We start from the raw sequence: 6,788 nt of genomic DNA, 5'->3' as shown, positions 1-6,788 counted from the left end.
ACGGGAGAGAGTTATTAGGGATATGAGCAATCCATTGGACATTTACAATGATGAGGAGCTGATAGAGAGGTTTCGATTCTGTCGGAGAGATATATATGAACTTGTTGAAGAGCTGTCACCCGACTTACAGTTTGTGTCGAACCACAACGCAGCACTGACACCAGCATTACAGCTGTTAATAGCGCTACGTTTTTATGCAAATGGTGCGTTTCAAAACACTGTTGGAGACATGATTAATGTTCACAAATCCACCGCATGTTTTCTTGTTTGTTATTGAATTTGATTGCTTGGCAGTCAGTGTGTGTCTGTGCTGACTGTACAGCTCTATCAACTTTCGTATCTCAATGTCGGTGAAATTTCCTTTCCTTTTTCTTTGCTCCTCCATTGATATGGCTACAAGTTAACAAAACAGCAGAAGATAGTTTACAGCGTAACCTAGCAACGCACGCTGCTGGTCAACCGCACATAAACGTGCAACGCTAAGACCAGGTGTAGTTAAAGTCCATGTTGCAGGTTAACCACCACTGTCGATTAATGGGTACATAAATCACTCAAGATATGTATATCATTTTTAAAATGTCATAAAAATGGTCTTAAAGACCAGTTTTTTACGTTTTTGGTATTAACGTTTTTTTTTAATGCATTTCGGTGATGACGTCACGTTGGGGAGAAGTGGAGGAAAGGTACGAGTTAAACGCACTTGAACGCCACCACAATGTCATAAATACTTAATAATTAAATGCATGGTCCGAGGAGAATGAGTGGAGAGTTGGTGAAGTGTCCTGGTGAGTTCATTTAGCAATGCAGAAATGAGCACTGGAGCTAGTCTACCATAGACTGTAAAAAATAGTCTACGAGCAGCCGTGCACTAACGGCACTTTTTTTTTTTTTACTGTCATTGAATAGCACCGAGTGAAAAATCAACGTTTTCTTTATATCTAGTAGAAGTGATTATGACGTTAGTTCAGATAAGTACTGCTAACCTTTGTCATAGTGTAGTACTGGTAAACTTCGTCTTTGTCATCTAGAAATAGAAGGCATCATGCTAGCTATATGGGTGTTTCTTAGCATTTATCTCTTCCTCCGGTGAATATGGGCGTTTATTAGCGTTTATCTCTTCCTCCGGTGAATATGGGCGTTTATTAGCGTTTATCTCTTCCTCCGGTGAATATGGGCATTTATTAGCGTTTATCTCTTCCTCCGGTGAAAATGTTATTGCAAACGTAGCCGCCGCGTGTCTGCCGCTGTGTTTGGCAGGTGCTTGTGTGGGCGCCGGCGGTGCCGTCTCATGGAAACTGCGTTAGAAAGCTTGTGCTGTAGGGAAGTAACTTAAGTGCGTTTTGGTCGCTGGTCGAGGAGCTCACCCAGCGACCAGATGTGACGTGCCTCACTCAGCATCCAGAGTTTTTACACTCAGCACAAACACAGTAGTTCACCATTGTCAATCTACCTACTATATATTTCTATATATTTATCTATCTAGCTGCTAGCTATCTATGCTAACGTTATGCTATCTGGCTGTCTGCCTATCTCTCTCTATACTAGCCTATCTATCTATATCTATCTGTCTGTCTATCTATGTCTATGTATTTATCTATTTATCTATAATCTGCGCTATCTGAATACTCTCGTCTCGTCTACTAAGTTACTCGTCTCTCTAGTCACTCTCAGTGCTCTCAAGGCGGGCTTTATTAAATTCTCTCCCCAACGTGACGCAATGCAATGCATTGTGGTGGAAAGGAGAATTGCAAGCCGCTGTAAGATAGTACCTACTTTTTCGTATTATATTCCGTTTTGTGATACCCAACAACATAAAATACAATGGATAACAGTTTAAATGTTTATTACCAACAAGTAAACTGCACAAATTCGATGAAAAAAACCCCCTGCAACATGGCCTTTAAGCCTAGGCTTAAACTGTCTTTGTACCCCTCCTGCAGAGCAGAAGAACAAAAATATTGACCAAAGTTCATTTTTACTGACCAGAACTGTATTTTGCATTATTTAAGAAAAAATATATAATTTCAACAATGCCATTAAACTGGTTTTGCATATTTGTAACAGAAATTGTGTAGATAATTGTGTAACAATCACATAGAAGTTGACTCATTCAATGTGTAATAACTTCTAGTGTATTACTTTATTAAGCTAAACAAATATATTATATGTGTTACCAAACGCTTTTGCATAGCAACACATCAGGCGTCCTGGATAAACATGATGGTGATGTTGCCACTGAGGTAAAAGCAGTTTTCTTCAGTAGTCCATTATCAATTATGCCACTAAAATCATTGAAGATTGGATTATCATTATAACATTTAATTTCAAACTAAGTAAAGTTTGGCAAAGCACGTTTTCATGAGTATCTTTTGGAATTAGTTGATTTTGGATAATTGTATTTACCTTATAATTGCATAGACCTACTTTTCATCAAGTCTCAGTAGTTTCACTTCATTAGAAGGTTTGAACATGTTTGTAATTTGTTAATAGTTTAGGTATTACTACTTTAAACTAATAGGCTATTATGGCATGTGACATTTACATTAATTTTAATTTTAAGTAACAGCTACTTTTTCTCCCCCAAGGCAGTCACAAGGTGAAATAGCTTTGGGCAGTCAGGAGACAGGTTCAGGTCAGGATTTGCACAGTGAAGGTTTATAAGATTGATTTAAAGGTGCTTTTTTTTGTATGTTACTATATTAAAGCATAAAACGGTGTATGTTTGCAGATATTTAGGAAACATGCTGAGTACACATGCATTCTCTAAAGAAACAATGCTTACAGCCAGTTATTCTGCTTTGAAATGTGAGTTACATGTGGGAATGTCTGTTTTTGTTTTGATCCTGCCAATTTACCCAATATTATTTCAACACCCTGGGTTGCCAGTTGGCAGAAAACACAGCGTATTGTAGCTATGGTTGGAAGTCAGCGAACAAACTGACCTTAAAAGCCTCGGCATGTAAAAACACATAATAAAACACGGATAAATATCACAGCATAAGGCTCAATGCTTGCCATTTCCAATTGCGCTCATTCTTGTTGCGTGTCCTCAGACTAACTCAGGGCTGTGCAGACTAACTTTTTTTTTGCTACATGCCATGGGATTAATCAATGCATGCTGATGAATAATGTATACTAATAATAATTAATCTGCATACCCCAGTTTTGCACTGATGTAAAAAGACTGACAGTGACACAATAAGACCTCATGTTAGCAAAATGTTTTAATCTTTTAACTCTTAAAAAAATATATATATATTAAAAAAACATGCATGTTCTTTAATGTTTGATTGTAATTTTACTGTCTTCCCATAGGGATGGGAATTGATAAGATTTTATCAATAATGCCACTGACGATTCTGATTATCGATCCAATTCTTTAACGATTCTCTTATCGATTCTTGATAGCACTGTGTGGAAAAATGTAGTCATATGCTTTAAAAAAAAAAACAAGTGGTTTTAGTGGAGTTAGCAAACTGTACTTTTTATATAATTTATGTAATAAACAGAACCTTATTGTAAAGTGTTACTGATTAGTTATACACCGATTCAGACGTCTCCTGAGTTCACTGTTGGAAAGATCAGTTGTTTTAACCATTCATTAAAATGAATCGGTTCAAATGAGTCATTAGTTCGCGAATTGGACGTGTCGTGCGAGTTGTGTGATTATCCCAGCAGTTAGGACATGGACATCCAAGATTTGTGCCAACATAGAAAACATTTCATCACTGTATAGTTTTATTTCGTTTAAAATTAAAGTGTTGTTTTATGTCAGCTGAATGTCCGGAACGCTTTTCAGAGAAGATAAGGCAACTTATTTAGCACAATTCACAACCAGAATTTATTCTGTATTTGTTACCTCTGGCTTCCATCTTTAATAAATATGAAGTATCCTTCCATTTGTATGCCGACGATACTTATATACGAACATAATGATAAAAATGGTCGACAACACTTGTTTGCCTGTTTAAGTGATCTTAAACTTTGGCTTTCAAGTAACCTTCTAAACCTAAATGAAAATAAAACTGAAATAATTATCTTCGGGCCTAAGGAAAACTGTGTGTTTGATGTTGACCGTGGTTCTCTCGCACCGTATGAAACCCACTGCGCAAGAAATCTGGGTTTTCTGTTTGACCACAACTTAAAATTTGAGAAACAGATCAGTGCTGTTGTAAAGTCATGCTTTTTTCACCTCCGCCAACTCTCCAAAGTGAAACCTTTTTTAACTCAGAGTAATCTTCAAATAGTGACTCATGCTTTCGTAACATCACGACTAGACTACTGTAATTCACTTTACTTTGGTCTATCTCAGTCTTCTCTCTCTCGCCTACAGCTAGTGCAAAACGCAGCAGCTAGACTCCTCAATGGGACACGCAAGTATGAGTCGATCACCCCATCTTATTCAAACTCCACTGGCTACCTGTTAAATTTAGAATTGATTTTAAAATTTTACTTTTTGTGTATAAAGCTCTTAACAATTTGGCCCCTCAGTACCAGACTGATCTGCTCTGTCTGTACACTCCTTCTCGTACTTTGAGATCCAGTGATCACTGCCTTCTCATCGTGCCTAGATCCAGGCTTAAAAAACGAGGCGACCGTGCTTTTGCGACTGCAGGCCCAAAACTTTGGAACAGTCTGCCTCTCTATATCAGACTGGCTCCTTCAGTTTCCATCTTCAAATCTTCTTTAAAGACTTTTTTGTTTTCTCTTGCTTTTGATGCTCCTTGATTCTGATACGATTACTGCTTATTTTTTCAGTTGTTTCTTTTTGTCCTGTACTGCTCTGCATTTTATTCTCTGCTATGTACAGCACTTTGGTCAGCCTTGGTTGTTTTTAAATGTGCTTTATAAATAAATATTGTATTGTATTGTATTGTATTGATACTTTGAAGTTTTGTTCAACAGCGTAAATTACACACACCCATACTCAAAACACAATTTTTAAAGAAGTTATGTTAATTTTTAAAAACATATGTTTCTAATAACTAGAAAAGACAGCTTGGGGTGTGGTGTGTGCAGTTAATGCTGTACAACAAATCAAATTATCATCAAGTTATGTTTACCACAGGCTTTATTTTACTGATAAATTGAAGATCCTCATTATAAAACCCCATAGGAAAATCTCGAAGGAACCAGTGGTGATTTACTCTTCTGGGTTTTGAAGTCACACCTGAAACATGATTAAAAAACACATGAACAGAGATACCAAGAAAAAACGTGATCATTGGATTTTATTCCATACTACATCTCAGAAAACAGACCGTACTCGGTTACTAATGTAACCTCGGTTCTCTCTAGAAGAGGGAACGAGTACTGCGTAAGTATCTTACGCTAGGGGAAAACCTCTTTTCCACGAGATATTGAAGCCAAAAAATTATCCTTATAATTTTGTATTAATGCAAAACGCGTTGCAGCAGCACGCGGCCATGGGCTAGACAGCTCGCGCGCCCATTGGCTGCTCTGCGGCAACTGCATCAGCCTACCGAGCGAGGCCTGAGGTGACGTCAGGCCAATGAGGGCGCTTCGCGCCCTCTGCGTCACGTCCCGCCGAAACGGGCGTGGCTTAGCCCTATAAAGGAAGGCTCGGGACAGCTGATCCCTGGTTTTTGATCGCCGAAGCGAACCAGGGTGTGTTGCATGCACGGCAAGATACGCAGTACTCATTCCCTCTTCTAGAGAGAAGGTCTCTCGTACTGCGTAAGTATCTTACGCTAGGGGACCCAATGCAAAACGCCGTGCGTGCTGGGATCAAACACCAATAAACCTGGAGGCGAAGCCCAGGAATTACAGTGCACAATCACCAAGGGAACTCACAGAGAGTCCTGGAAAGAGGAGGGGGAATCACTCTATCCATATGTAGCAGCGTCATAGATGCAGACATTAAACATGACATCATACAGACAGGGCGGATCTGGCCTGTACTGATGCAGGAAAATGCGGGTCTTACGCAATACTGCCCATAGCATAAATAGTCGGCGGCGTGCAGCGCTCACAACCTCAGCGTCCTAACGGACAGCACTGATTCGTCTATACCGACAGTAGCTTAGCCTGTAAGGCGGGAACCTCTAGGTTATAGAACCTTATAAATGTAGACGGCGAGGCCCAGCCTGCCGCCATACATATGTCTTGCAAGGAAATCCCGCTAGACCAAGCCCACGAAGAGGCCACGCCTCTCGTGGAGTGCGCTCTGACACCCAACGGGCACTGTAAGCCCTTGGCAGTGTACGCCAGCGCTATGGCGTCAACTATCCATCTGGATAGGCTCTGTTTCGAAACAGCCAGTCCCTTGGAACGTCCGCTGAACGAAACGAATAGCTGCTCCGTCTGTCTGAAACCAGACGAGCGAGACACATAAGCTCTTACTGGACAAAGAAAGCTTGCGTCCCCTTCCTCGCCTGACACCAGTAGGGTGGACAGGGAAATAACCTGAGCCCGAAACAGTGTGTTGAGGGATTTTGGAACATAACCATGCCTGGGCTTGAGTATGACTCTTGAGTCACTTGGCCCAAACTCTAAGCACGCCGCGCTCACCGAGAACGCCTGCAGGTCGCCTACGCGCTTCACTGAAGTGAGAGCCAGCAAAAACACTGTTTTGAAAGACAAGTGTTTGAGGCTAATCGTTTGGATAGGCTCGGATGGGTCACCTTTCATGGCTTCCAACACCTAGAAAGGTCCCACATAGGGACTGAAGGAGGTCTGGGAGGATTCAGCCTCCTAGATCCCCTGAGGAAGCGGATGACTAAATCGTTCCTTCCTATAGACTGACCGAGCGTTGATTTAGAAAACGC

The 6,788-nt window shown here is 40.5% G+C and overlaps 1 protein-coding gene across 1 annotated transcript in view; it reads right to left on the bottom strand.

Moving 5' to 3' along the window:
• Positions 1-6,788, bottom strand: part of LOC311087311 (uncharacterized protein) — a 595,635-nt gene that overhangs the window by 195,798 nt on the left and 393,049 nt on the right. The gene's annotated exons all lie outside the window — the stretch shown is intronic.

This window comes from Abramis brama (assembly GCF_963993115.1).
Source record: "Abramis brama genome assembly, chromosome: 7".
Lineage (NCBI taxonomy): Eukaryota > Metazoa > Chordata > Actinopteri > Cypriniformes > Leuciscidae > Abramis > Abramis brama.
Note: the sequence above shows the minus strand (reverse complement) of the source record. Positions and strands in the feature narration are given on the sequence as shown.